Raw genomic sequence first — 27322 nt, forward strand, 5'->3', positions numbered from 1 at the left:
GCTGAAGAGAATAATCACGTCAGGGAAGAAGATGTGCCCACTACACATCAGCCTTTCTCAGCAATTATCTGGTTACATAGAGGAACCGTATGATTCCTGTACTTATATAATGCACATTTGTCACAGACATTGTTGCTTACGGCCACACCACCCTGAATATGCCTGACCTCGTCTGATCTCGGAAGCCAAGCAGAGTTGGGCCTGGTTAGCACTTGGGTGGGAGACCGCTTGAAAATACCAGGTGCTGTAAGCTTTTTCTCTTCTCTCTACCACCTGCATGTCTTTTTTTGCAACGTCTGATCACCCTGTGACACATGAGGAAGTTGGTCATCTTCAGCTGCTGCTGCTTTGTTGGCAGACACAGAGTGATCTGAGAGTCTCAGTTTCAGCTGCAGAGAATAATCACATCAGGGAAGAATATGTGCCCACTACAAGTCAGCCTTTCTCGGCAATTATCTGGTTTCATAGAGGAAGTGTATGATTCCAGTACCTATATAATGCACATTTGTCACAGAAATTGTTCCTTACGGCCACACCACCCTGAATAAGCCTGACCTCGTCTGATCTCGGAAGCCGAGGAGGGTTGGGCCTGGTTAGTACTTTAATGGGAGACTGCTTGGGAATACCAGGTGCTGTAAGCGTTTTCTCTTCTCTCTACAACCTACATGTCTTTTGTTGCAACGTCTGATCACCCTGTGACACATGAGGTATTTGGTCATCTTCAGCTGCGGCTGCTTTGTTGGCAAACACGAAGTGATCTGAGAGTCTCAGTTTCAACTGAAGAGAATAATGACGTCAGGGAAGAAGATGTGCCGACTACACATCAGCCTTTCTCAGCAATTATCTGGTTACATAGAGGAACCGTATGATTCCTGTACTTATATAATGCACATTTGTCAGACACATTGTTGCTTACGGCCACACCACCCTGAACATGCCCGACCTCGTCTGATCTCGGAAGCCAAGCAGGGTTGAGCCTCCTTAGTACTTGGATGGGAGACAGCTTGGGAATACCAGGTGCTGTAAGCTTTTTCTCTTCTCTCTACCACCTGCATGTCTTTTGTTGCAACGTCTGATCACCCTGTGACACGTGAAGAAGTTAGTCATCTTCAGCTGCTGCTGCTTTGTTGATAGACACGAGGTGATCTGAGAGTCTCAGTTTCAGCTGCAGAGAATAATCACATCAAGGAGGAAGATGAACCCACTACAAGTCAGCCTTTTTCGGCAATTATCTAGTTATACAGAGGAAGTGTATGATTCCAGTACCTATATAATGCACATTTGTCACCAATATTGTTGCTTACGGCCACACCACCCTGAATAAGCCCGACCTCGTCTGATCTCGGAAGCCAAGCAGTGTTGGGCCTGGTTAGTACTTTAATGGGAGACTGCTTGGGAATACCAGGTTCTGTAAGCGTTTTCTCTTCTCTCTACAACCTGCATGTCTTTTGTTGCAACGTCTGATCACCCTGTGACACATGAGGAAGTTGGTCATCTTCAGCAGCTGCTGCTTTGTTGGCAGACACGAAGTGATCTGAGAGTCTCAGTTTCAGCTGCAGAGAATAATCACATCAGGGAAGAAGATGTTTCCATAACAAGTCAGCCTTTCTCTGCAATTATCTGGTTACATAGAGGAAGTGTATGATTCCAGTACCTATATAATGCACATTTGTCACAGAAATTGTTCCTTACGGCCACACCACCCTGAATAAGCCCGACCTCGTCTGATCTCGGAAGCCAAGGAGGGTTGGGCCTGGTTAGTACTTTAATGGGAGACTGCTTGGGAACACCAGGGGCTGTAAGCGTTTTCTCTTCTCTCTACAACCTGCATGTCTTTTGTTGCAACGTCTGATCACCCTGTGACACATGAGGAAGTTGGTCATCTTCAGCAGCTGCTGCTTTGTTGGCAGACACGAAGTGATCTGAGAGTCTCAGTTTCAGCTGCAGAGAATAATCACATCAAGGAGGAAGATGAACCCACTACAAGTCAGCCTTTCTCGGCAATTATCTGGTTTCATAGAGCAAGTGTATGATTCCAGTACCTATATAATTCACATTTGTAACAGATATTGTCGCTTACCGCCACACCACCCCGAATAAGCCCCACCTTGTCTTATCTCGGAAGCCAAGCAGGGTTGGGTCTGGTTTGTACTTCAATGGGAGACTGCTTGGGAATACCAGGTGCTGTAAGCTGTTTCTCTTCTCTCTACCACCTGCATGTGTTTTGTTGCAACGTCTGATCACCCTGTGACACATGAGGAAGTTGGTCATCTTCAGCTGCTGCTGCTTTGTTGGCAGACACGAAGTGATCTGAGAGTCTCAGTTTCAGCTGAAGAGAATGATCACATCAGAGAAGATGATATGCCCACTACACATCAGCCTTTCTCGGCAATTATCTGGTTTCATAGAGGAAGTGTATGATTCCAGTACCTATATAATTCACATTTGTAACAAATATATTTGCTTACCGCCACACCACCCTGAATAAGCCCCACCTTGTCTTATCTCGGAAGCCAAGTAGGGTTGGGCCTGGTTAGTACTTAGATGGGAGACTGCTTGGGATTACCAGGTGCTGTAAGCTTTTTGTCTTCTCTTGACCACCTGCATGTCTTTTGTTGCAACGTCTGATCACCCTGTGACACATGAGGAAGTTGGTCATCTTCAGCTCCTGCTGCTTTGTTGGCAGACATGAGGTAATCTGAGAGTCTCAGTTTCAGCTGGAGAGAATAATCACATCAGAGAAGAAGATGTGCCCACTACAGATCAGCCTTTCTCAGCAATTATCTGGTTACATAGAGGAACCGTATGATTCCTGTACTTATATAATGCACATTTGTCAGACACATTGTTGCTTACGGCCACACCACCCTGAACATGCCCGACCTCGTCTGATCTCGGAAGCCAAGCAGGGTTGAGCCTCCTTAGTACTTGGATGGGAGACAGCTTGGGAATACCAGGTGCTGTAAGCTTTTTCTCTTCTCTCTACCACCTGCATGTCTTTTGTTGCAACGTCTGATCACCCTGTGACACATGAGGAAGTTGGTCATCTTCAGCTGCGGCTGCTTTGTTGGCTGACACGAAGTGATCTGAGAGTCTCAGTTTAAGTTGCAGAGAATGATCACATCAGAGAAGATGATTTGCCCGCTACACATCAGCCTTTCTCGGCAATTATCTGGTTGCATAGAGGAACCGTAGTTGGCAGACACGAAGTGATCTGAGAGTCTCAGTTTCAGCTGCAGAGAATAATCACGTCAGGGAAGAAGATGTGCCCACTACACATCAGCCTTTCTCAGCAATTATCTGGTTACATAGAGGAACCGTATGATTCCAGTACCTATATAATGCACATTTGTCAGAGACGTTGTTGCTTACGGCCACACCACCCTGAATAAGCCCGACCTCGTCTGATCTCGGACGCCAAGCAGGGTTGTACCTGGTTAGTACTTGGATGGGAGACAGCTTGGGAATACCAGGTGCTGTAAGCTTTTTCTCTTCTCTCTACCACCTGCATGTCTTTTGTTGCAACGTCTGATCACCCTGTGACACGTGAAGAAGTTGGTCATCTTCAGCTGCTGCTGCTTTGTTGATAGACACGAGGTGATCTGAGAGTCTCAGTTTCAGCTCCAGAGAATAATCACATCAAGGAGGAAGATGAACCCACTACAAGTCAGCCTTTTTCGGCAATTATCTGGTTATACAGAGGAAGTGTATGATTCCAGTACCTATATAATGCACATTTGTCACCGATATTGTTGCTTACGGCCACACCACCCTGAATAAGCCCGACCTCGTCTGATCTCGGAAGCCAAGCACGGTTGGGCCTGGTTAGTACTTGAATGGGAGACCGCTTGGGAATACCAGGTACCTTAAGCTTTTTCTCTTCTCTCTACCACCTGCATGTCTTTTGTTGCAACGTCTGATCACCCTGTGACACATGAGGAAGTTGGTCATCTTCAGCTTCTGCTGCTTTGTTGGCAGACACGAAGTGATCTGAGAGTCTCATGTTCAGCTGGAGAAAATTATCACGTCAGGGAAGAAGATTATTTGCCCGCTACACATCAGCCTTTCTCGGCAATTATCTGGTTGCATAGAGGAACCGTATGATTCCAGTACCTATATAATGCACATTTGTCACCGATGTTGTTGCTTACGGCCACACCACCCTGAATAAGCCCAACCTCGTCTGATCTCGGAAGCCAAGCAGGGTTGGGCCTGGTTAGTACTTGAATGGGAGACCGCTTGGGAATACCAGGTGCCTTAAGCTTTTTCTCTTCTCTCTACCACCTGCATGTCTTTTGTTGCAACGTCTGATCACCCTGTGACACATGAGGAAGTTGGCCATCTTCAGCTGCTGCTGCTTTGTTGGAAGACACGAAGTGATCTGAGAGTCTCAGTTTCAGCTAAAGAGAATAATCACTTCAGGGAAGAAGATGTGCCCACTACAGATCAGCCTTTCTCAGCAATTATCTGGTTACATAGAGGAACCGTATGATTCCTGTACTTATATAATGCACATTTGTCAGACACATTGTTGCTTACGGCCACACCACCCTGAACATGCCCGACCTCGTCTGATCTCGGAAGCCAAGCAGGGTTGAGCCTCCTTAGTACTTGGATGGGAGACAGCTTGGGAATACCAGGTGCTGTAAGCTTTTTCTCTTCTCTCTACCACCTGCATGTCTTTTGTTGCAACGTCTGATCACCCTGTGACACATGAGGAAGTTGGTCATCTTCAGCTGCTGCTGCTTTGTTGGCTGACACGAAGTGATCTGAGAGTCTCAGTTTCAGTTGCAGAGAATGATCACATCAGAGAAGATGATTTGCCCGCTACACATCAGCCTTTCTCGGCAATTATCTGGTTGCATAGAGGAACCGTAGTTGGCAGACACGAAGTGATCTGAGAGTCTCAGTTTCAGCTGCAGAGAATAATCACGTCAGGGAAGAAGATGTGCCCACTACACATCAGCCTTTCTCGGAAATGATCTGGTTGCATAGAGGAACCGTATGATTCCAGTACCTATATAATGCACATTTGTCAGAGACATTGTTGCTTACGGCCACACCACCCTGAACATGCCCGACCTCGTCTGATCTCGGAAGCCAAGGAGGGTTGGGCCTAGTTAGTACTTGGATGGAAGACCTCTTGGGAATACCAGGTGCTTTAAGCTTTTTCTCTTCTCTCTACCACCTGCATGTCTTTTGTTGCAACGTCTGATCACCCTATGACACATGAGGAAGTTGGTCATCTTCAGCAGCTGCTGCTGCTTTGTTGGCAGACACGAAGTGATCTGAGAGTCTCAGTTTCAGTTGCAGAGAATGATCACATCAGAGAAGATTATTTGCCCGCTACACATCAGCCTTTCTCGGCAATTATCTGGTTGCATAGAGGAACCGTATGATTCCAGTACCTATATAATGCACATTTGTCAGAGACATTGTTGCTTACGGCCACACCACCCTGAAGAAGCCTGACCTCGTCTGATCTCGGACGCCAAGCAGGGTTGTACCTGGTTAGTACTTGGATGGGAGACAGCTTGGGAGTACCAGGTGCTGTAAGCTTTTTCTCTTCTCTCTACCACCTGCATGTGTTTTGTTGCAACGTCTGATCACCCTGTGACACATGAGGAAGTTGGTCATCTTCAGCTGTTGCTGCTTTGTTGGAAGACACGAAGTGATCTGAGAGTCTCAGTTTCAGCTGAAGAGAATAATCACGTCAGGGAAGAAGATGTGCCCACTACACATCAGCCTTTCTCAGCAATTATCTGGTTACATAGAGGAACCGTATGATTCCTGTACTTATATAATGCACATTTGTCACAGACATTGTTGCTTACGGCCACACCACCCTGAATATGCCTGACCTCGTCTGATCTCGGAAGCCAAGCAGAGTTGGGCCTGGTTAGTACTTGGGTGGGAGACCGCTTGAAAATACCAGGTGCTGTAAGCTTTTTCTCTTCTCTCTACCACCTGCATGTCTTTTTTTGCAACGTCTGATCACCCTGTGACACATGAGGAAGTTGGTCATCTTCAGCTGCTGCTGCTTTGTTGGCAGACACAGAGTGATCTGAGAGTCTCAGTTTCAGCTGCAGAGAATAATCACATCAGGGAAGAATATGTGCCCACTACAAGTCAGCCTTTCTCGGCAATTATCTGGTTTCATAGAGGAAGTGTATGATTCCAGTACCTATATAATGCACATTTGTCACAGAAATTGTTCCTTACGGCCACACCACCCTGAATAAGCCTGACCTCGTCTGATCTCGGAAGCCGAGGAGGGTTGGGCCTGGTTAGTACTTTAATGGGAGACTGCTTGGGAATACCAGGTGCTGTAAGCGTTTTCTCTTCTCTCTACAACCTGCATGTCTTTTGTTGCAACGTCTGATCACCCTGTGACACATGAGGTATTTGGTCATCTTCAGCTGCGGCTGCTTTGTTGGCAAACACAAAGTGATCTGAGAGTCTCAGTTTCAGCTGAAGAGAATGATCACGTCAGGGAACAAGATGTGCCCACTACACATCAGCCTTTCTCTGCAATTATCTGGTTGCATAGAGGAACCGTATGATTCCAGTACCTATATAATGCACATTTTTCAGAGATATTGTTGCTTACGGCCACACCACCCTGAACATCCCCTTCCTCGTCTGATCTCGGAAGCCAAGCACAGTTGGGCCTGGTTTGTACTTGGATGGAAGACCTCTTGGGAATACCAGGTGCTTTAAGCTTTTTCTCTTCTCTCAACCACCTGCATGTCTTTTGTTGCAATGTCTGATCACCCTGTGACACATGAGGAAGTTGGTCATCTTCAGCTGCTGCTGCTTTGTTGGCAGACACGAAGTGATCTGAGAGTCTCATTTTCAGCTGGAGAGAATTATCACGTCAGGGAACAAGATATGCCCGCTACATATCAGCCTTTCTCTGCAAATATCTGGTTACATAGAGGAACCATATGATTTGATTACCTATATAATGCGCATTTGTCACAGAGATTGTTGCTTACGGCCAAACCACCCTGAATATGTCCAACCTCGTCTGATCTCGGAAGCCAAGGAGGGTTGGGCCTGGTTAGTACTTTGATGGGAGACCGCTTGGGAATACCAGGTGCTGTAAGCTTTTTCTCTTCTCTCTACCACCTGCATGTCTTTTGTTGCAACGTCTGATCACCCTGTGACACATGAGGAAGTTGGTCATCTTCAGCTTCTGCTGCTTTGTTGGCAGACACGAAGTGATCTGAGAGTCTCAGTTTCAGTTGCAGAGAATGATCACATCAGAGAAGATGATTTACCCGCTACACATCAGCCTTTCTCGGCAATTATCTGGTTGCATAGAAGAACCGTATGATTCCAGTACCTATATAATGCACATTTGTCAGAGACATTGTTGCTTACGGCCACACAACCCTGAACATGCCCGACCTCGTCTGATCTCGGAAGCCAAGCACAGTTGGGCCTGGTTTGTACTTGGATGGAAGACCTCTTGGGAATAGGAGGTGCTGTAAGCTTTTTCTCTTCTCTCTACCACCTGCATGTCTTTTGTTGCAACGTCTGATCACCCTGTGACACATGAGGAAGTTGGTCATCTTCAGCTTCTGCTGCTTTGTTGGCAGACACAAAGTGATCTGAGAGTCTCAGTTTCAGCTCGAGAGAATAATCACGTCAGGGAAGAAGATGTGCCCACTACTTATCAGCTTTTCTCGGCAATTATCTGGTTACATAGAGGAACTGTATGATTCCAGTACCTTTATAATGCACATTTGTCACAGTTATGGTTGCTTACCGCCACACCACCCTGAATATGCCCGACCACGTCTGATCTCGGAAGCCAAGCAGGTTTGGGCCTGGTTTGTACTTGGATGGTAGACTCTCTGGGAATGCCAGGTGCTGTAAGCTTTTTGTCTTCTCTCTACCACCTGCATGTCTTTTGTTGCAACGTCTGATCACCCTGTGACACATGAGGAAGTTGGTCATCTTCAGCTACTGCTGCTTTGTTGGCAGACACAAAGTGATCTGAGAGTCTCAGTTTCAGCTGCAGAGAATAATCACGTCAGGGAAGAAGATGTGCCCACTACACATCAGCCTTTCTCGGAAATGATCTGGTTGCATAGAGGAACCGTATGATTCCAGTACCTATATAATGCACATTTGTCAGAGACATTGTTGCTTACGGCCACACCACCCTGAACATGCTCGACCTCGTCTGATCTCGGAAGCCAAGGAGGTTTGGGCCTGGTTAGTACTTGGATAGGAGACCTCTTGGGAATACCAGGTGTGGTAAGCTTTTTCTCTTCTCTCTACCACCTGCATGTCTTTTGTTGCAACGTCTGATCACCCTGTGACACATGAGGAAGTTGGTCATCTTCAGCAGCTGCTGCTGCTTTGTTGGCAGACACGAAGTGATCTGAGAGTCTCAGTTTAAGTTGCAGAGAATGATCACATCAGGGAAGAAGATATGCCCATAACAAGTGAGCCTTTCTCGGAAATTATCTGGTTACATAGAGGAAGTGTATGATTCCAGTACTTATATAATGCACATTTGTCACAGTTATTGTTGCTTACGGCCACACCACCCTGAATATACCCGACCTCGTCTGATCTCGGAAGCCAAGCACGTTTGAGCCTGGTTAGTACTTGGATGGTAGACTGCTTGGGAATACCAGGTGCTGTAAGCGTTTTCTCTTCTCTCTACAACCTGCATGTCTTTTGTTGCAACGTCTGATCACCCTGTGACACATGAGGAAGTTGGTGATCTTCAGCTGCTGCTGCTTTGTTGGCAGACACCAAGTGATCTGAGAGTCTCAGTTTCAGCTGCAGAGAATAATCACATCAGGGAAGAAGATGTGCCCATAACAAGTCAGCCTTTCTCTGCAATTATCTGGTTACATAGAGGAAGTGTATGATTCCAGTACCTATATAATGCACATTTGTCACAGAAATTGTTCCTTACGGCCACACCACCCTGAATATGCCCGACCTCGTCTGATCTCGGAAGCCAAGGAGGGTTGGGCCTGGTTAGTACTTTAATGGGAGACTGCTTGGGAATACCAGGTGCTGTAAGCGTTTTCTCTTCTCTCAACAACCTGCATGTCTTTTGTTGCAACGTCTGATCTCCCTGTGACACATGAGGAAGTTGGTCATCTTCAGCTGCTGCTGCTTTGTTGGCAGACACGAAGTGATCTGAGAGTCTCAGTTTCAGCTGAAGAGAATAATCACGTCAGGGAAGAAGATGTGCCCACTACACATCAGCCTTTCTCAGCAATTATCTGGTTACATAGAGGAACCGTATGATTCCTGTACTTATATAATGCACATTTGTCACAGACATTGTTGCTTACGGCCACACCACCCTCAATATGCCTGACCTCGTCTGATCTCGGAAGCCAAGAAGAGTTGGGCCTGGTTAGTACTTTGGTGGGAGACCGCTTGAAAATACCAGGTGCTGTAAGCTTTTTCTCTTCTCTCTACAACCTGCATGTCTTTTTTTGCAACGTCTGATCACCCTGTGACACATGAGGAAGTTGGTCATCTTCAGCTGCTGCTGCTTTGTTGGCAGACACAAAGTGATCTGAGAGTCTCAGTTTCAGCTGCAGAGAATAATCACGTCAGGGAAGAAGATGTGCCCACTACACATCAGCCTTTCTCGGAAATGATCTGGTTGCATAGAGGAACCGTATGATTCCAGTACCTATATAATGCACATTTGTCAGAGACATTGTTGCTTACGGCCACACCACCCTGAACATGCTCGACCTCGTCTGATCTCGGAAGCCAAGGAGGTTTGGGCCTGGTTAGTACTTGGATAGGAGACCTCTTGGGAATACCAGGTGTGGTAAGCTTTTTCTCTTCTCTCTACCACCTGCATGTCTTTTGTTGCAACGTCTGATCACCCTGTGACACATGAGGAAGTTGGTCATCTTCAGCAGCTGCTGCTGCTTTGTTGGCAGACACGAAGTGATCTGAGAGTCTCAGTTTAAGTTGCAGAGAATGATCACATCAGGGAAGAAGATATGCCCATAACAAGTGAGCCTTTCTCGGAAATTATCTGGTTACATAGAGGAAGTGTATGATTCCAGTACTTATATAATGCACATTTGTCACAGTTATTGTTGCTTACGGCCACACCACCCTGAATATACCCGACCTCGTCTGATCTCGGAAGCCAAGCACGTTTGAGCCTGGTTAGTACTTGGATGGTAGACTGCTTGGGAATACCAGGTGCTGTAAGCGTTTTCTCTTCTCTCTACAACCTGCATGTCTTTTGTTGCAACGTCTGATCACCCTGTGACACATGAGGAAGTTGGTGATCTTCAGCTGCTGCTGCTTTGTTGGCAGACACCAAGTGATCTGAGAGTCTCAGTTTCAGCTGCAGAGAATAATCACATCAGGGAAGAAGATGTGCCCATAACAAGTCAGCCTTTCTCTGCAATTATCTGGTTACATAGAGGAAGTGTATGATTCCAGTACCTATATAATGCACATTTGTCACAGAAATTGTTCCTTACGGCCACACCACCCTGAATATGCCCGACCTCGTCTGATCTCGGAAGCCAAGGAGGGTTGGGCCTGGTTAGTACTTTAATGGGAGACTGCTTGGGAATACCAGGTGCTGTAAGCGTTTTCTCTTCTCTCAACAACCTGCATGTCTTTTGTTGCAACGTCTGATCTCCCTGTGACACATGAGGAAGTTGGTCATCTTCAGCTGCTGCTGCTTTGTTGGCAGACACGAAGTGATCTGAGAGTCTCAGTTTCAGCTGAAGAGAATAATCACGTCAGGGAAGAAGATGTGCCCACTACACATCAGCCTTTCTCAGCAATTATCTGGTTACATAGAGGAACCGTATGATTCCTGTACTTATATAATGCACATTTGTCACAGACATTGTTGCTTACGGCCACACCACCCTCAATATGCCTGACCTCGTCTGATCTCGGAAGCCAAGGAGGGTTGGGCCTGGTTAGTACTTTAATGGGAGACTGCTTGGGAATACCAGGTGCTGTAAGCGTTTTCTCTTCTCTCTACAACCTGCATGTCTTTTGTTGCAACGTCTGATCACCCTGTGACACATGAGGAAGTTGGCCATCTTCAGCTGCTGCTGCTTTGTTGGAAGACACGAAGTGATCTGAGAGTCTCAGTTTCAGCTGAAGAGAATAATCACGTCAGGGAAGAAGATGTGCCCACTACACATCAGCCTTTCTCAGCAATTATCTGGTTACATAGAGGAACCGTATGATTCCTGTACCTATATAATGCACATTTGTCACAGACATTGTTACTTACGGCCACACCACCCTGAATTTGCCTGACCTCGTCTGATCTCGGAAGCCAAGCAGTGTTGGGCCTGGTTAGTACTTGGGTGGGAGACCTTTTGGGAATACCAGGTGCTGTAAGGTTTTTCTCTTCTCTCTACCACCTGCATGTGTTTTGTTGCAACGTCTGATCACCCTGTGACACATGAGGTATTTGGTCATCTTCAGCTGCGGCTGCTTTGTTGGCAAACACGAAGTGATCTGAGAGTCTCAGTTTCAGCTGAAGAGAATGATCACGTCAGGGAACAAGATGTGCCCACTACACATCAGTCTTTCTCTGCAATTATCTGGTTGCATAGAGGAACCGTATGATTCCAGTACCTATATAATGCACATTTTTCAGAGATATTGTTGCTTACGGCCACACCACCCTGAACATGCCCGCCCTCGTCTGATCTCGGAAGCCAAGCACAGTTGGGCCTGGTTTGTACTTGGATGGAAGACCTTTTGGGAATACCAGGTGCTTTAAGCTTTTTCTCTGCTCTCTACCACCTGCATGTCTTTTGTTGCAACGTCTGATCACCCTATGACACATGAGGAAGTTGGTCATCTTCAGCAGCTGCTGCTGCTTTGTTGGCAGACACGAAGTGATCTGAGAGTCTCAGTTTCAGTTGCAGAGAATGATCACATCAGAGAAGATTATTTGCCCGCTACACATCAGCCTTTCTCGGCAATTATCTGGTTGCATAGAGGAACCGTATGATTCCAGTACCTATATAATGCACATTTGTCAGAGACATTGTTGCTTACGGCCACACCACCCTGAAGAAGCCTGACCTCGTCTGATCTCGGACGCCAAGCAGGGTTGTACCTGGTTAGTACTTGGATGGGAGACAGCTTGGGAGTACCAGGTGCTGTAAGCTTTTTCTCTTCTCTCTACCACCTGCATGTGTTTTGTTGCAACGTCTGATCACCCTGTGACACATGAGGAAGTTGGTCATCTTCAGCTGTTGCTGCTTTGTTGGAAGACACGAAGTGATCTGAGAGTCTCAGTTTCAGCTGAAGAGAATAATCACGTCAGGGAAGAAGATGTGCCCACTACACATCAGCCTTTCTCAGCAATTATCTGGTTACATAGAGGAACCGTATGATTCCTGTACTTATATAATGCACATTTGTCACAGACATTGTTGCTTACGGCCACACCACCCTGAATATGCCTGACCTCGTCTGATCTCGGAAGCCAAGCAGAGTTGGGCCTGGTTAGTACTTGGGTGGGAGACCGCTTGAAAATACCAGGTGCTGTAAGCTTTTTCTCTTCTCTCTACCACCTGCATGTCTTTTTTTGCAACGTCTGATCACCCTGTGACACATGAGGAAGTTGGTCATCTTCAGCTGCTGCTGCTTTGTTGGCAGACACAGAGTGATCTGAGAGTCTCAGTTTCAGCTGCAGAGAATAATCACATCAGGGAAGAATATGTGCCCACTACAAGTCAGCCTTTCTCGGCAATTATCTGGTTTCATAGAGGAAGTGTATGATTCCAGTACCTATATAATGCACATTTGTCACAGAAATTGTTCCTTACGGCCACACCACCCTGAATAAGCCTGACCTCGTCTGATCTCGGAAGCCGAGGAGGGTTGGGCCTGGTTAGTACTTTAATGGGAGACTGCTTGGGAATACCAGGTGCTGTAAGCGTTTTCTCTTCTCTCTACAACCTACATGTCTTTTGTTGCAACGTCTGATCACCCTGTGACACATGAGGTATTTGGTCATCTTCAGCTGCGGCTGCTTTGTTGGCAAACACAAAGTGATCTGAGAGTCTCAGTTTCAGCTGAAGAGAATGATCACGTCAGGGAACAAGATGTGCCCACTACACATCAGCCTTTCTCTGCAATTATCTGGTTGCATAGAGGAACCGTATGATTCCAGTACCTATATAATGCACATTTTTCAGAGATATTGTTGCTTACGGCCACACCACCCTGAACATCCCCTTCCTCGTCTGATCTCGGAAGCCAAGCACAGTTGGGCCTGGTTTGTACTTGGATGGAAGACCTCTTGGGAATACCAGGTGCTTTAAGCTTTTTCTCTTCTCTCAACCACCTGCATGTCTTTTGTTGCAATGTCTGATCACCCTGTGACACATGAGGAAGTTGGTCATCTTCAGCTGCTGCTGCTTTGTTGGCAGACACGAAGTGATCTGAGAGTCTCATTTTCAGCTGGAGAGAATTATCACGTCAGGGAACAAGATATGCCCGCTACATATCAGCCTTTCTCTGCAAATATCTGGTTACATAGAGGAACCATATGATTTGATTACCTATATAATGCGCATTTGTCACAGAGATTGTTGCTTACGGCCAAACCACCCTGAATATGTCCAACCTCGTCTGATCTCGGAAGCCAAGGAGGGTTGGGCCTCGTTAGTACTTTGATGGGAGACCGCTTGGGAATACCAGGTGCTGTAAGCTTTTTCTCTTCTCTCTACCACCTGCATGTCTTTTGTTGCAACGTCTGATCACCCTGTGACACATGAGGAAGTTGGTCATCTTCAGCTTCTGCTGCTTTGTTGGCAGACACGAAGTGATCTGAGAGTCTCAGTTTCAGTTGCAGAGAATGATCACATCAGAGAAGATGATTTACCCGCTACACATCAGCCTTTCTCGGCAATTATCTGGTTGCATAGAAGAACCGTATGATTCCAGTACCTATATAATGCACATTTGTCAGAGACATTGTTGCTTACGGCCACACAACCCTGAACATGCCCGACCTCGTCTGATCTCGGAAGCCAAGCACAGTTGGGCCTGGTTTGTACTTGGATGGAAGACCTCTTGGGAATACGAGGTGCTGTAAGCTTTTTCTCTTCTCTCTACCACCTGCATGTCTTTTGTTGCAACGTCTGATCACCCTGTGACACATGAGGAAGTTGGTCATCTTCAGCTTCTGCTGCTTTGTTGGCAGACACAAAGTGATCTGAGAGTCTCAGTTTCAGCTCGAGAGAATAATCACGTCAGGGAAGAAGATGTGCCCACTACTTATCAGCTTTTCTCGGCAATTATCTGGTTACATAGAGGAACTGTATGATTCCAGTACCTTTATAATGCACATTTGTCACAGTTATGGTTGCTTACCGCCACACCACCCTGAATATGCCCGACCACGTCTGATCTCGGAAGCCAAGCAGGTTTGGGCCTGGTTTGTACTTGGATGGTAGACTCTCTGGGAATGCCAGGTGCTGTAAGCTTTTTCTCTTCTCTCTACCACCTGCATGTCTTTTGTTGCAACGTCTGATCACCCTGTGACACATGAGGAAGTTGGTCATCTTCAGCTACTGCTGCTTTGTTGGCAGACACAAAGTGATCTGAGAGTCTCAGTTTCAGCTGCAGAGAATAATCACGTCAGGGAAGAAGATGTGCCCACTACACATCAGCCTTTCTCGGAAATGATCTGGTTGCATAGAGGAACCGTATGATTCCAGTACCTATATAATGCACATTTGTCAGAGACATTGTTGCTTACGGCCACACCACCCTGAACATGCTCGACCTCGTCTGATCTCGGAAGCCAAGGAGGTTTGGGCCTGGTTAGTACTTGGATAGGAGACCTCTTGGGAATACCAGGTGTGGTAAGCTTTTTCTCTTCTCTCTACCACCTGCATGTCTTTTGTTGCAACGTCTGATCACCCTGTGACACATGAGGAAGTTGGTCATCTTCAGCAGCTGCTGCTGCTTTGTTGGCAGACACGAAGTGATCTGAGAGTCTCAGTTTAAGTTGCAGAGAATGATCACATCAGGGAAGAAGATATGCCCATAACAAGTGAGCCTTTCTCGGAAATTATCTGGTTACATAGAGGAAGTGTATGATTCCAGTACTTATATAATGCACATTTGTCACAGTTATTGTTGCTTACGGCCACACCACCCTGAATATACCCGACCTCGTCTGATCTCGGAAGCCAAGCACGTTTGAGCCTGGTTAGTACTTGGATGGTAGACTGCTTGGGAATACCAGGTGCTGTAAGCGTTTTCTCTTCTCTCTACAACCTGCATGTCTTTTGTTGCAACGTCTGATCACCCTGTGACACATGAGGAAGTTGGTGATCTTCAGCTGCTGCTGCTTTGTTGGCAGACACGAAGTGATCTGAGAGTCTCAGTTTCAGCTGCAGAGAATAATCACATCAGGGAAGAAGATGTGCCCATAACAAGTCAGCCTTTCTCTGCAATTATCTGGTTACATAGAGGAACCGTATGATTCCTGTACTTATATAATGCACATTTGTCAGACACATTGTTGCTTACGGCCACACCACCCTGAACATGCCTGATCTCGTAAGCCAAGCAGGGTTGAGCCTCCTTAGTACTTGGATGGGAGACTGCTTGGGAATACCAGGTGCTGTAAGCTTTTTCTCTTCTCTCTACCACCTGCATGTCTTTTGTTGCAACGTCTGATCACCCTGTGACACATGAGGAAGTTGGTCATCTTCAGCTGCTGCTGCTTTGTTGGCTGACACGAAGTGATCTGAGAGTCTCAGTTTAAGTTGCAGAGAATGATCACATCAGAGAAGATGATTTGCCCGCTACACATCAGCCTTTCTCGGCAATTATCTGGTTGCATAGAGGAACCGTATGATTCCTGTACCTATATAATGCACATTTGTCAGAGACATTGTTGCTTACGGCCACACCACCCTGAACATGCCCGACCTCGTCTGATCTCGGAAGCCAAGGAGGGTTGGGCCTGGTTAGTACTTAAATGGGAGACCGCTTGGGAATACCAGGAGCTGTAAGCTTTTTGTCTTCTCTCGACCACCTGCATGTCTTTTGTTGCAACGTCTGATCACCCTGTGACACATGACGAAGTTGGTCATCTTCAGCTGCTGCTGCTTTGTTGGCAGACACGAAGTGATCTGAGAGTCTCAGTTTCAGCTGCAGAGAATAATCACATCAGGGAAGAAGATGTGCCCATAACAAGTCAGCCTTTCTCTGCAATTATCTGGTTACATAGAGGAATTGTATGATTCCAGTACCTATATAATGCACATTTGTCACAGAAATTGTTCCTTACGGCCACACCACCCTGAATAAGCCCGACCTCGTCTGATCTCGGAAGCCAAGGAGGGTTGGGCCTGGTTAGTACTTTAATGGGAGACTGCTTGGGAATACCAGGTTCTGTAAGCGTTTTCTCTTCTCTCTACAACCTGCATGTCTTTTGTTGCAACGTCTGATCACCCTGTGACACATGAGGAAGTTGGTCATCTTCAGCTGCTGCTGCTTTGTTGGCAGACACGAAGTGATCTGAGAGTCTCAGTTTCAGCTGCAGAGAATAATCACATCAGGGAAGAAGATGTTTCCATAACAAGTCAGCCTTTCTCTGCAATTATCTGGTTACATAGAGGAAGTGTATGATTCCAGTACCTATATAATGCACATTTGTCACAGAAATTGTTCCTTACGGCCACACCACCCTGAATAAGCCCGACCTCGTCTGATCTTGGAAGCCAAGGAGGGTTGGGCCTGGTTAGTACTTTAATGGGAGACTGCTTGGGAATACCAGGTGCTGTAAGCGTTTTCTCTTCTCTCTACAACCTGCATGTCTTTTGTTGCAACGTCTGATCACCCTGTGACACATGAGGAAGTTGGTCATCTTCAGCAGCTGCTGCTTTGTTGGCAGACACGAAGTGATCTGAGAGTCTCAGTTTCAGCTGAAGAGAATGATCACATCAGAGAAGATGATATGCCCACTACACATCAGCCTTTCTCGGCAATTATCTGGTTTCATAGAGCAAGTGTATGATTCCAGTACCTATATAATTCACATTTGTAACAGATATTGTCGCTTACCGCCACACCACCCTGAATAAGCCCCACCTTGTCTTATCTCGGAAGCCAAGCAGGGTTGGGTCTGGTTTGTACTTCAATGGGAGACTGCTTGGGAATACCAGGTGCTGTAAGCTGTTTCTCTTCTCTCTACCACCTGCATGTGTTTTGTTGCAACGTCTGATCACCCTGTGACACATGAGGAAGTTGGTCATCTTCAGCTGCTGCTGCTTTGTTGGCAGACACGAAGTGATCTAAGAGTCTCAGTTTCAGCTGAAGAGAATGATCACATCAGAGAAGATGATATGCCCACTACACATCAGCCTTTCTCGGCAATTATCTGGTTTCATAGAGGAAGTGTATGATTCCAGTACCTATATAATTCACATTTGTAACAAATATATTTGCTTACCGCCACACCACCCTGAATAAGCCCCACCTTGTCTTATCTCGGAAGCCAAGTAGGGTTGGGCCTGGTTAGTACTTAGATGGGAGACTGCTTGGGATTACCAGGTGCTGTAAGCTTTTTGTCTTCTCTCGACCACCTGCATGTCTTTTGTTGCAACGTCTGATCACCCTGTGACACATGAGGAAGTTGGTCATCTTCAGCTCCTGCTGCTTTGTTGGCAGACATGAGGTAATCTGAGAGTCTCAGTTTCAGCTGGAGAGAATAATCACATCAGAGAAGAAGATGTGCCCACTACAAGTCAGCTTTTCTCTGCAATTATTTGGTTGCATAGAGGAACCGTATGATTCCAGTACCTATATAATGCACATTTGTCACAGACATTGTCGCTTACGGCCAAACCACCCTGAATAAGCCCGACCTCGTCTGATCTCGGAAGCCAAGCAGGTTTAGGCCTGCTTAGTACTTGATGGGAGACTGCTTGGGAATACCAGGTGCTGTAAGCTTTTTCTCTTCTCTCTACCACCTACATGTCTTTTGTTGCAACGTCTGATCACCCTGTGACACGTGAAGAAGCTGGTCATCTTCAGCTGCTGCTGCTTTGTTGATAGACACGAGGTGATCTGAGAGTCTCAGTTTCAGCTCCAGAGAATAATCACATCAAGGAGGAAGATGAACCCACTATAAGTCAGCCTTTCTCGGCAATTATCTGGTTATACAGAGGAAGTGTATGATTCCAGTACCTATATAATGCACATTTGTCACCGATATTGTTGCTTACGGCCACACCACCCTGAATAAGCCCGACCTCGTCTGATCTCGGAAGCCAAGCAGGGTTGGGCCTCCTTAGTACTTGGATGGGAGACAGCTTGGGAATACCAGGTGCTGTAAGCTTTATCTCTTCTCTCTACCACCTGCATGTCTTTTGTTGCAACGTCTGATCACCCTGTGACACGTGAAGAAGTTGGTCATCTTCAGCTGCTGCTGCTTTGTTGGCTGACACGAAGTGATCTGAGAGTCTCAGTTTCAGTTGCAGATAATGATCACATCAGAGAAGATGATTTGCCCGCTACACATCAGCCTTTCTCGGCAATTATCTGGTTGCATAGAGGAACCGTATGATTCCATTACCTATATAATGCACATTTGTCAGAGACATTGTTGCTTACGGCCACACCACCCTGAATAAGCCCGACCTCGTCTGATCTCGGACGCCAAGCAGGGTTGTACCTGGTTAGTACTTGGATGGGAGACAGCTTGGGAATACCAGTTGCTGTACGCTTTTTCTCTTCTCTCTACCACCTGCATGTCTTTTGTTGCAACGTCTGATCACCCTGTGACACGTGAAGAAGTTGGTCATCTTCAGCTGCTGCTGCTTTGTTGATAGACACGAGGTGATCTGAGAGTCTCAGTTTCAGCTCCAGAGAATAATCACATCAAGGAGGAAGATGAATCCACTACAAGTCAGCCTTTTTCGGCAATTATCTGGTTATACAGAGGAAGTGTATGATTCCAGTACCTATATAATGCACATTTGTCACCGATATTGTTGCTTACGGCCACACCACCCTGAATAAGCCCAACCTCGTCTGATCTCGGAAGCCAAGCAGGGTTGGGCCTGGTTAGTACTTGAATGGGAGACCGCTTGGGAATACCAGGTGCTGTAAGCTTTTTCTCTTCTCTCTACCACCTGCATGTCTTTTGTTGCAACGTCTGATCACCCTGTGACACATGAGGAAGTTGGCCATCTTCAGCTGCTGCTGCTTTGTTGGAAGACACGAAGTGATCTGAGAGTCTCAGTTTCAGCTAAAGAGAATAATCACTTCAGGGAAGAAGATGTGCCCACTACAGATCAGCCTTTCTCAGCAATTATCTGGTTACATAGAGGAACCGTATGATTCCTGTACTTATATAATGCACATTTGTCAGACACATTGTTGCTTACGGCCACACCACCCTGAACATGCCCGACCTCGTCTGATCTCGGAAGCCAAGGAGGGTTGGGCCTGGTTAGTACTTAAATGGGAGACCGCTTGGGAATACCAGGAGCTGTAAGCTTTTTGTCTTCTCTCGACCACCTGCATGTCTTTTGTTGCAACGTCTGATCACCCTGTGACACATGACGAAGTTGGTCATCTTCAGCTGCTGCTGCTTTGTTGGCAGACACGAAGTGATCTGAGAGTCTCAGTTTCAGCTGCAGAGAATAATCACATCAGGGAAGAAGATGTGCCCATAACAGATCAGCCTTTCTCTGCAATTATCTGGTTACATAGAGGAATTGTATGATTCCAGTACCTATATAATGCACATTTGTCACAGAAATTGTTCCTTACGGCCACACCACCCTGAATAAGCCCGACCTCGTCTGATCTCGGAAGCCAAGGAGGGTTGGGCCTGGTTAGTACTTTAATGGGAGACTGCTTGGGAATACCAGGTTCTGTAAGAGTTTTCTCTTCTCTCTACAACCTGCATGTCTTTTGTTGCAACGTCTGATCACCCTGTGACACATGAGGAAGTTGGTCATCTTCAGCTGCTGCTGCTTTGTTGGCAGACACGAAGTGATCTGAGAGTCTCAGTTTCAGCTGCAGAGAATAATCACATCAGGGAAGAAGATGTTTCCATAACAAGTCAGCCTTTCTCTGCAATTATCTGGTTACATAGAGGAAGTGTATGATTCCAGTACCTATATAATGCACATTTGTCACAGAAATTGTTCCTTACGGCCACACCACCCTGAATAAGCCCGACCTCGTCTGATCTCGGAAGCCAAGGAGGGTTGGGCCTGGTTAGTACTTTAATGGGAGACTGCTTGGGAATACCAGGTGCTGTAAGCGTTTTCTCTTCTCTCTACAACCTGCATGTCTTTTGTTGCAACGTCTGATCACCCTGTGACACATGAGGAAGTTGGTCATCTTCAGCAGCTGCTGCTTTGTTGGCAGACACGAAGTGATCTGAGAGTCTCAGTTTCAGCTGAAGAGAATGATCACATCAGAGAAGATGATACACCCGCTACACATCAGCCTTTCTCGGCAATTATCTGGTTGCATAGAGGAACCGTATGATTCCAGTGCCTATATAATGCACATTTGTCAGATACATTGCTGCTTACGGCCACACCACCCTGAACATGCCCGACCTCGTCTGATCTCAGAAGCCAAGCAGGGTTGGTCCTGGTTAGTACTTGAATGGGAGACTGCTTGGGAATACCAGGTGCTGTAAGCGTTTTCTCTTCTCTCTACAACCTGCATGTCTTTTGTTGCAACGTCTGATCACCCTGTGACACATGAGGAAGTTGGTCATCTTCAGCAGCTGCTGCTTTGTTGGCAGACACGAAGTGATCTGAGAGTCTCAGTTTCAGCTGAAGAGAATGATCACATCAGAGAAGATGATATGCCCACTACACATCAGCCTTTCTCGGCAATTATCTGGTTTCATAGAGCAAGTGTATGATTCCAGTACCTATATAATTCACATTTGTAACAGATATTGTCGCTTACCGCCACACCACCCTGAATAAGCCCCACCTTGTCTTATCTCGGAAGCCAAGCAGGGTTGGGTCTGGTTTGTACTTCAATGGGAGACTGCTTGGGAATACCAGGTGCTGTAAGCTGTTTCTCTTCTCTCTACCACCTGCATGTGTTTTGTTGCAACGTCTGATCACCCTGTGACACATGAGGAAGTTGGTCATCTTCAGCTGCTGCTGCTTTGTTGGCAGACACGAAGTGATCTAAGAGTCTCAGTTTCAGCTGAAGAGAATGATCACATCAGAGAAGATGATATCCCCACTACACATCAGCCTTTCTCGGCAATTATCTGGTTTCATAGAGGAAGTGTATGATTCCAGTACCTATATAATTCACATTTGTAACAAATATATTTGCTTACCGCCACACCACCCTGAATAAGCCCCACCTTGTCTTATCTCGGAAGCCAAGTAGGGTTGGGCCTGGTTAGTACTTAGATGGGAGTCTGCTTGGGATTACCAGGTGCTGTAAGCTTTTTGTCTTCTCTCGACCACCTGCATGTCTTTTGTTGCAACGTCTGATCACCCTGTGACACATGAGGAAGTTGGTCATCTTCAGCTCCTGCTGCTTTGTTGGCAGACATGAGGTAATCTGAGAGTCTCAGTTTCAGCTGGAGAGAATAATCACATCAGAGAAGAAGATGTGCCCACTACAAGTCAGCTTTTCTCTGCAATTATTTGGTTGCATAGAGGAACCGTATGATTCCAGTACCTATATAATGCACATTTGTCACAGACATTGTCGCTTACGGCCACACCACCCTGAATAAGCCCGACCTCGTCTGATCTCGGAAGCCAAGCAGGTTTAGGCCTGCTTAGTATTTGATGGGAGACTGCTTGGGAATACCAGGTGCTGTAAGCTTTTTCTCTTCTCTCTACCACCTGCATGTCTTTTGTTGCAACGTCTGATCACCCTGTGACACGTGAAGAAGCTGGTCATCTTCAGCTGCTGCTGCTTTGTTGATAGACACGAGGTGATCTGAGAGTCTCAGTTTCAGCTCCAGAGAATAATCACATCAAGGAGGAAGATGAACCCACTATAAGTCAGCCTTTTTCGGCAATTATCTGGTTATACAGAGGAAGTGTATGATTCCAGTACCTATATAATGCACATTTGTCACCGATATTGTTGCTTACGGCCACACCACCCTGAATAAGCCCAACCTCGTCTGATCTCGGAAGCCAAGCAGGGTTGGGCCTCCTTAGTACTTGGATGGGAGACTGCTTGGGAATACCAGGTGCTGTAAGCTTCTTCTCTTCTCTCTACCACCTGCATGTCTTTTGTTGCAACTTCTGATCACCCTGTGACACATGAGGAAGTTGGTCATCTTCAGCTGCTGCTGCTTTGTTGGCTGACACGAAGTGATCTGAGAGTCTCAGTTTCAGTTGCAGATAATGATCACATCAGAGAAGATGATTATCTGGTTCCATAGAGGAACCGTATGATTCCAGTACCTATATAATGCACATTTGTCAGAGACATTGTTGCTTACGGCCACACCACCCTGAATAAGCCCGACCTCGTCTGATCTCGGACGCCAAGCAGGGTTGTACCTGGTTAGTACTTGGATAGGAGACAGCTTGGGAATACCAGGTGCTGTAAGCTTTTTCTCTTCTCTCTACCACCTGCATGTCTTTTGTTGCAACGTCTGATCACCCTGTGACACGTGAAGAAGTTGGTCATCTTCAGCTGCTGCTGCTTTGTTGATAGACACGAGGTGATCTGAGAGTCTCAGTTTCAGTTGCAGAGAATGATCACATCAGAGAAGATGATTTGTCCGCTACACATCAGCCTTTCTCGGCAATTATCTGGTTGCATAGAGGAACCGTATGATTCCAGTACCTATATAATGCACATTTGTCAGAGACATTGTTGCTTACGGCCACACCACCCTGAATAAGCCCGACCTCGTCTGATCTCGGACGCCAAGCAGGGTTGTACCTGGTTAGTACTTGGATAGGAGACAGCTTGGGAATACCAGGTGCTGTAAAGCTTTTTCTCTTCTCTCTACCACCTGCATGTCTTTTGTTGCAACGTCTGATCACCCTGTGACACGTGAAGAAGTTGGTCATCTTCAGCTGCTGCTGCTTTGTTGATAGACACGAGGTGATCTGAGAGTCTCAGTTTCAGTTGCAGAGAATGATCACATCAGAGAAGATGATTTGTCCGCTACACATCAGCCTTTCTCGGCAATTATCTGGTTGCATAGAGGAACCGTATGATTCCAGTACCTATATAATGCACATTTGTCAGAGACATTGTTGCTTACGGCCACACCACCCTGAATAAGCCCGACCTCGTCTGATCTCGGACGCCAAGCAGGGTTGTACCTGGTTAGTACTTGGATTGGAGTCAGCTTGGGAATACCAGGTGCTGTAAGCTTTTTCTCTTCTCTCTACCACCTGCATGTCTTTTGTTGCAACGTCTGATCACCCTGTGACACGTGAAGAAGTTGGTCATCTTCAGCTGCTGCTGCTTTGTTGATAGACACGAGGTGATCTGAGAGTCTCAGTTTCAGCTCCAGAGAATAATCACATCAAGGAGGAAGATGAATCCACTACAAGTCAGCCTTTTTCGGCAATTATCTGGTTATACAGAGGAAGTGTATGATTCCAGTACCTATATAATGCACATTTGTCACCGATATTGTTGCTTACGGCCACACCACCCTGAATAAGCCCAACCTCGTCTGATCTCGGAAGCCAAGCAGGGTTGGGCCTGGTTAGTACTTGAATGGGAGACCGCTTGGGAATACCAGGTGCCTTAAGCTTTTTCTCTTCTCTCTACCACCTGCATGTCTTTTGTTGCAACGTCTGATCACCCTGTGACACATGAGGAAGTTGGCCATCTTCAGCTGCTGCTGCTTTGTTGGAAGACACGAAGTGATCTGAGAGTCTCAGTTTCAGCTAAAGAGAATAATCACTTCAGGGAAGAAGATGTGCCCACTACAGATCAGCCTTTCTCAGCAATTATCTGGTTACATAGAGGAACCGTATGATTCCTGTACTTATATAATGCACATTTGTCAGACACATTGTTGCTTACGGCCACACCACCCTGAACATGTCTGATCTCGGAAGCCAAGCAGGGTTGAACCTCCTTAGTACTTGGATGGGAGACTGCTTGGGAATACCAGGTGCTGTAAGCTTCTTCTCTTCTCTCTACCACCTGCATGTCTTTTGTTGCAACGTCTGATCACCCTGTGACACATGAGGAAGTTGGTCATCTTCAGCTGCTGCTGCTTTGTTGGCTGACACGAAGTGATCTGAGAGTCTCAGTTTAAGTTGCAGAGAATGATCACATCAGAGAAGATGATTTGCCCGCTACACATCAGCCTTTCTCGGCAATTATCTGGTTGCATAGAGGAACCGTATGATTCCAGTACCTATATAATGCACATTTGTCAGAGACATTGTTGCTTACGGCCACACCACCCTGAACATGCCCGACCTCGTCTGATCTCGGAAACCAAGGAGGGTTGGGCCTGGTTAGTACTTAAATGGGAGACCGCTTGGGAATACCAGGAGCTGTAAGCTTTTTGTCTTCTCTCGACCACCTGCATGTCTTTTGTTGCAACGTCTGATCACCCTGTGACACATGACGAAGTTGGTCATCTTCAGCTGCTGCTGCTTTGTTGGCAGACACAAAGTGATCTGAGAGTCTCAGTTTCAGCTGCAGAGAATAATCACATCAGGGAAGAAGATGTGCCCATAACAAGTCAGCCTTTCTCTGCAATTATCTGGTTACATAGAGGAATTGTATGATTCCAGTACCTATATAATGCACATTTGTCACAGAAATTGTTCCTTACGGCCACACCACCCTGAATAAGCCCGACCTCGTCTGATCTCGGAAGCCAAGGAGGGTTGGGCCTGGTTAGTACTTCAATGGGAGACTGCTTGGGAATACCAGGTGCTGTAAGCTGTTTCTCTTCTCTCTACCACCTGCATGTGTTTTGTTGCAACGTCTGATCACCCTGTGACACATGAGGAAGTTGGTCATCTTCAGCTGCTGCTGCTTTGTTGGCAGACACGAAGTGATCTGAGAGTCTCAGTTTCAGCTGAAGAGAATGATCACATCAGAGAAGATGATATGCCCACTACACATCAGCCTTTCTCGGCAATTATCTGGTTACATAGAGGAATTGTATGATTCCAGTACCTATATAATGCACATTTGTCACAGAAATTGTTCCTTACGGCCACACCACCCTGAATAAGCCCGACCTCGTCTGATCTCGGAAGCCAAGGAGGGTTGGGCCTGGTTAGTACTTTAATGGGAGACTGCTTGGGAATACCAGGTTCTGTAAGAGTTTTCTCTTCTCTCTACAACCTGCATGTCTTTTGTTGCAACGTCTGATCACCCTGTGACACATGAGGAAGTTGGTCATCTTCAGCTGCTGCTGCTTTGTTGGCAGACACGAAGTGATCTGAGAGTCTCAGTTTCAGCTGCAGAGAATAATCACATCAGGGAAGAAGATGTTTCCATAACAAGTCAGCCTTTCTCTGCAATTATCTGGTTACATAGAGGAAGTGTATGATTCCAGTACCTATATAATGCACATTTGTCACAGAAATTGTTCCTTACGGCCACACCACCCTGAATAAGCCCGACCTCGTCTGATCTCGGAAGCCAAGGAGGGTTGGGCCTGGTTAGTACTTTAATGGGAGACTGCTTGGGAATACCAGGTGCTGTAAGCGTTTTCTCTTCTCTCTACAACCTGCATGTCTTTTGTTGCAACGTCTGATCACCCTGTGACACATGAGGAAGTTGGTCATCTTCAGCAGCTGCTGCTTTGTTGGCAGACACGAAGTGATCTGAGAGTCTCAGTTTCAGCTGAAGAGAATGATCACATCAGAGAAGATGATATGCCCACTACACATCAGCCTTTCTCTGCAATTATCTGGTTTCATAGAGCAAGTGTATGATTCCAGTACCTATATAATTCACATTTGTAACAGATATTGTCGCTTACCGCCACACCACCCTGAATAAGCCCCACCTTGTCTTATCTCGGAAGCCAAGCAGGGTTGGGTCTGGTTTGTACTTCAATGGGAGACTGCTTGGGAATACCAGGTGCTGTAAGCTGTTTCTCTTCTCTCTACCACCTGCATGTGTTTTGTTGCAACGTCTGATCACCCTGTGACACATGAGGAAGTTGGTCATCTTCAGCTGCTGCTGCTTTGTTGGCAGACATGAGGTAATCTGAGAGTCTCAGTTTCAGCTGGAGAGAATAATCACATCAGAGAAGAAGATGTGCCCACTACAAGTCAGCTTTTCTCTGCAATTATTTGGTTGCATAGAGGAACCGTATGATTCCAGTACCTATATAATGCACATTTGTCACAGACATTGTCGCTTACGGCCAAACCACCCTGAATAAGCCCGACCTCATCTGATCTCGGAAGCCAAGCAGGTTTAGGCCTGCTTAGTACTTGATGGGAGACTGCTTGGGAATACCAGGTGCTGTAAGCTTTTTCTCTTCTCTCTACCACCTGCATGTCTTTTGTTGCAACGTCTGATCACCCTGTGACACGTGAAGAAGCTGGTCATCTTCAGCTGCTGCTGCTTTGTTGATAGACACGAGGTGATCTGAGAGTCTCAGTTTCAGCTCCAGAGAATAATCACATCAAGGAGGAAGATGAACCCACTATAAGTCAGCCTTTTTCGGCAATTATCTGGTTATACAGAGGAAGTGTATGATTCCAGTACCTATATAATGCACATTTGTCACCGATATTGTTGCTTACGGCCACACCACCCTGAATAAGCCCAACCTCGTCTGATCTCGGAAGCCAAGCAGGGTTGGGCCTCCTTAGTACTTGGATGGGAGACTGCTTGGGAATACCAGGTGCTGTAAGCTTCTTCTCTTCTCTCTACCACCTGCATGTCTTTTGTTGCAACTTCTGATCACCCTGTGACACATGAGGAAGTTGGTCATCTTCAGCTGCTGCTGCTTTGTTGGCTGACACGAAGTGATCTGAGAGTCTCAGTTTCAGTTGCAGATAATGATCACATCAGAGAAGATGATTATCTGGTTGCATAGAGGAACCGTATGATTCCAGTACCTATATAATGCACATTTGTCAGAGACATTGTTGCTTACGGCCACACCACCCTGAATAAGCCCGACCTCGTCTGATCTCGGACGCCAAGCAGGGTTGTACCTGGTTAGTACTTGGATGGGAGACAGCTTGGGAATACCAGGTGCTGTAAGCTTTTTCTCTTCTCTCTACCACCTGCATGTCTTTTGTTGCAACGTCTGATCACCCTGTGACACGTGAAGAAGTTGGTCATCTTCAGCTGCTGCTGCTTTGTTGGCTGACAC

The 27322-nt window shown here is 46.5% G+C and overlaps 1 non-coding gene and 60 pseudogenes across 1 annotated transcript; all 61 read left to right on the forward strand.

Annotated features, from left to right (window-relative positions):
* The first annotated feature begins 134 nt into the window (after positions 1-134).
* LOC140285811 (5S ribosomal RNA) lies at positions 135-253 on the forward strand (annotated as a pseudogene).
* A 269-nt stretch (positions 254-522) lies between these two features.
* On the forward strand, positions 523-641 carry LOC140295688 (5S ribosomal RNA; annotated as a pseudogene).
* A 269-nt stretch (positions 642-910) lies between these two features.
* Positions 911-1029, forward strand: LOC140292985 (5S ribosomal RNA; annotated as a pseudogene).
* Positions 1030-1298: 269 nt separating this feature from the next.
* On the forward strand, positions 1299-1417 carry LOC140288665 (5S ribosomal RNA; annotated as a pseudogene).
* A 269-nt stretch (positions 1418-1686) lies between these two features.
* On the forward strand, positions 1687-1805 carry LOC140292748 (5S ribosomal RNA; annotated as a pseudogene).
* A 1045-nt stretch (positions 1806-2850) lies between these two features.
* On the forward strand, positions 2851-2969 carry LOC140292986 (5S ribosomal RNA; annotated as a pseudogene).
* A 397-nt stretch (positions 2970-3366) lies between these two features.
* LOC140290554 (5S ribosomal RNA) lies at positions 3367-3485 on the forward strand (annotated as a pseudogene).
* A 269-nt stretch (positions 3486-3754) lies between these two features.
* LOC140266778 (5S ribosomal RNA) lies at positions 3755-3873 on the forward strand (annotated as a pseudogene).
* A 272-nt stretch (positions 3874-4145) lies between these two features.
* Positions 4146-4264, forward strand: LOC140312066 (5S ribosomal RNA; annotated as a pseudogene).
* Positions 4265-4533: 269 nt separating this feature from the next.
* On the forward strand, positions 4534-4652 carry LOC140292987 (5S ribosomal RNA; annotated as a pseudogene).
* A 397-nt stretch (positions 4653-5049) lies between these two features.
* Positions 5050-5168, forward strand: LOC140282275 (5S ribosomal RNA; annotated as a pseudogene).
* Positions 5169-5440: 272 nt separating this feature from the next.
* On the forward strand, positions 5441-5559 carry LOC140295064 (5S ribosomal RNA; annotated as a pseudogene).
* Positions 5560-5828: 269 nt separating this feature from the next.
* On the forward strand, positions 5829-5947 carry LOC140301134 (5S ribosomal RNA; annotated as a pseudogene).
* Positions 5948-6216: 269 nt separating this feature from the next.
* LOC140295689 (5S ribosomal RNA) lies at positions 6217-6335 on the forward strand (annotated as a pseudogene).
* A 269-nt stretch (positions 6336-6604) lies between these two features.
* Positions 6605-6723, forward strand: LOC140297080 (5S ribosomal RNA; annotated as a pseudogene).
* Positions 6724-6992: 269 nt separating this feature from the next.
* LOC140316722 (5S ribosomal RNA) lies at positions 6993-7111 on the forward strand (annotated as a pseudogene).
* Positions 7112-7380: 269 nt separating this feature from the next.
* LOC140296099 (5S ribosomal RNA) lies at positions 7381-7499 on the forward strand (annotated as a pseudogene).
* Positions 7500-7768: 269 nt separating this feature from the next.
* On the forward strand, positions 7769-7887 carry LOC140291838 (5S ribosomal RNA; annotated as a pseudogene).
* Positions 7888-8156: 269 nt separating this feature from the next.
* LOC140292357 (5S ribosomal RNA) lies at positions 8157-8275 on the forward strand (annotated as a pseudogene).
* A 272-nt stretch (positions 8276-8547) lies between these two features.
* Positions 8548-8666, forward strand: LOC140289729 (5S ribosomal RNA; annotated as a pseudogene).
* Positions 8667-8935: 269 nt separating this feature from the next.
* LOC140275583 (5S ribosomal RNA) lies at positions 8936-9054 on the forward strand (annotated as a pseudogene).
* A 269-nt stretch (positions 9055-9323) lies between these two features.
* Positions 9324-9442, forward strand: LOC140282930 (5S ribosomal RNA; annotated as a pseudogene).
* A 269-nt stretch (positions 9443-9711) lies between these two features.
* LOC140292358 (5S ribosomal RNA) lies at positions 9712-9830 on the forward strand (annotated as a pseudogene).
* Positions 9831-10102: 272 nt separating this feature from the next.
* On the forward strand, positions 10103-10221 carry LOC140289730 (5S ribosomal RNA; annotated as a pseudogene).
* A 269-nt stretch (positions 10222-10490) lies between these two features.
* On the forward strand, positions 10491-10609 carry LOC140275590 (5S ribosomal RNA; annotated as a pseudogene).
* Positions 10610-10878: 269 nt separating this feature from the next.
* Positions 10879-10997, forward strand: LOC140300742 (5S ribosomal RNA; annotated as a pseudogene).
* Positions 10998-11266: 269 nt separating this feature from the next.
* On the forward strand, positions 11267-11385 carry LOC140309499 (5S ribosomal RNA; annotated as a pseudogene).
* A 269-nt stretch (positions 11386-11654) lies between these two features.
* LOC140294981 (5S ribosomal RNA) lies at positions 11655-11773 on the forward strand (annotated as a pseudogene).
* A 272-nt stretch (positions 11774-12045) lies between these two features.
* Positions 12046-12164, forward strand: LOC140295065 (5S ribosomal RNA; annotated as a pseudogene).
* A 269-nt stretch (positions 12165-12433) lies between these two features.
* Positions 12434-12552, forward strand: LOC140301135 (5S ribosomal RNA; annotated as a pseudogene).
* A 269-nt stretch (positions 12553-12821) lies between these two features.
* Positions 12822-12940, forward strand: LOC140295691 (5S ribosomal RNA; annotated as a pseudogene).
* Positions 12941-13209: 269 nt separating this feature from the next.
* On the forward strand, positions 13210-13328 carry LOC140297081 (5S ribosomal RNA; annotated as a pseudogene).
* A 269-nt stretch (positions 13329-13597) lies between these two features.
* On the forward strand, positions 13598-13716 carry LOC140291802 (5S ribosomal RNA; annotated as a pseudogene).
* A 269-nt stretch (positions 13717-13985) lies between these two features.
* On the forward strand, positions 13986-14104 carry LOC140294051 (5S ribosomal RNA; annotated as a pseudogene).
* Positions 14105-14373: 269 nt separating this feature from the next.
* On the forward strand, positions 14374-14492 carry LOC140291839 (5S ribosomal RNA; annotated as a pseudogene).
* Positions 14493-14761: 269 nt separating this feature from the next.
* Positions 14762-14880, forward strand: LOC140292359 (5S ribosomal RNA; annotated as a pseudogene).
* Positions 14881-15152: 272 nt separating this feature from the next.
* LOC140289731 (5S ribosomal RNA) lies at positions 15153-15271 on the forward strand (annotated as a pseudogene).
* A 647-nt stretch (positions 15272-15918) lies between these two features.
* LOC140300693 (5S ribosomal RNA) lies at positions 15919-16037 on the forward strand (annotated as a pseudogene).
* A 269-nt stretch (positions 16038-16306) lies between these two features.
* On the forward strand, positions 16307-16425 carry LOC140293771 (5S ribosomal RNA; annotated as a pseudogene).
* A 269-nt stretch (positions 16426-16694) lies between these two features.
* LOC140292295 (5S ribosomal RNA) lies at positions 16695-16813 on the forward strand (annotated as a pseudogene).
* A 1045-nt stretch (positions 16814-17858) lies between these two features.
* Positions 17859-17976, forward strand: LOC140294434 (5S ribosomal RNA; annotated as a pseudogene).
* Positions 17977-18245: 269 nt separating this feature from the next.
* Positions 18246-18364, forward strand: LOC140289857 (5S ribosomal RNA; annotated as a pseudogene).
* Positions 18365-18633: 269 nt separating this feature from the next.
* Positions 18634-18752, forward strand: LOC140296685 (5S ribosomal RNA; annotated as a pseudogene).
* A 269-nt stretch (positions 18753-19021) lies between these two features.
* LOC140299104 (5S ribosomal RNA) lies at positions 19022-19140 on the forward strand. The gene has a single exon (XR_011914685.1). It is a non-coding gene; the product is annotated as a 5S ribosomal RNA (ribosomal RNA).
* A 269-nt stretch (positions 19141-19409) lies between these two features.
* On the forward strand, positions 19410-19528 carry LOC140300694 (5S ribosomal RNA; annotated as a pseudogene).
* Positions 19529-19797: 269 nt separating this feature from the next.
* LOC140293231 (5S ribosomal RNA) lies at positions 19798-19916 on the forward strand (annotated as a pseudogene).
* Positions 19917-20185: 269 nt separating this feature from the next.
* LOC140288563 (5S ribosomal RNA) lies at positions 20186-20304 on the forward strand (annotated as a pseudogene).
* Positions 20305-20573: 269 nt separating this feature from the next.
* LOC140317743 (5S ribosomal RNA) lies at positions 20574-20692 on the forward strand (annotated as a pseudogene).
* Positions 20693-21737: 1045 nt separating this feature from the next.
* On the forward strand, positions 21738-21855 carry LOC140296187 (5S ribosomal RNA; annotated as a pseudogene).
* A 269-nt stretch (positions 21856-22124) lies between these two features.
* LOC140291695 (5S ribosomal RNA) lies at positions 22125-22243 on the forward strand (annotated as a pseudogene).
* A 237-nt stretch (positions 22244-22480) lies between these two features.
* LOC140290030 (5S ribosomal RNA) lies at positions 22481-22599 on the forward strand (annotated as a pseudogene).
* Positions 22600-22868: 269 nt separating this feature from the next.
* Positions 22869-22987, forward strand: LOC140295733 (5S ribosomal RNA; annotated as a pseudogene).
* Positions 22988-23257: 270 nt separating this feature from the next.
* On the forward strand, positions 23258-23376 carry LOC140288399 (5S ribosomal RNA; annotated as a pseudogene).
* A 269-nt stretch (positions 23377-23645) lies between these two features.
* LOC140312072 (5S ribosomal RNA) lies at positions 23646-23764 on the forward strand (annotated as a pseudogene).
* Positions 23765-24411: 647 nt separating this feature from the next.
* Positions 24412-24530, forward strand: LOC140300208 (5S ribosomal RNA; annotated as a pseudogene).
* A 269-nt stretch (positions 24531-24799) lies between these two features.
* Positions 24800-24918, forward strand: LOC140281644 (5S ribosomal RNA; annotated as a pseudogene).
* A 269-nt stretch (positions 24919-25187) lies between these two features.
* Positions 25188-25306, forward strand: LOC140293232 (5S ribosomal RNA; annotated as a pseudogene).
* Positions 25307-25575: 269 nt separating this feature from the next.
* Positions 25576-25694, forward strand: LOC140288564 (5S ribosomal RNA; annotated as a pseudogene).
* Positions 25695-26351: 657 nt separating this feature from the next.
* On the forward strand, positions 26352-26469 carry LOC140293586 (5S ribosomal RNA; annotated as a pseudogene).
* A 269-nt stretch (positions 26470-26738) lies between these two features.
* Positions 26739-26857, forward strand: LOC140291696 (5S ribosomal RNA; annotated as a pseudogene).
* Positions 26858-27094: 237 nt separating this feature from the next.
* On the forward strand, positions 27095-27213 carry LOC140290555 (5S ribosomal RNA; annotated as a pseudogene).
* Positions 27214-27322: the final 109 nt, after the last annotated feature.

This window comes from Leuresthes tenuis, unplaced genomic scaffold, assembly GCF_036924035.1.
Source record: "Leuresthes tenuis unplaced genomic scaffold, fLeuTen1.0.hap1 SCAF_1, whole genome shotgun sequence".
In the NCBI taxonomy this organism is placed as follows: domain Eukaryota; kingdom Metazoa; phylum Chordata; class Actinopteri; order Atheriniformes; family Atherinopsidae; genus Leuresthes; species Leuresthes tenuis.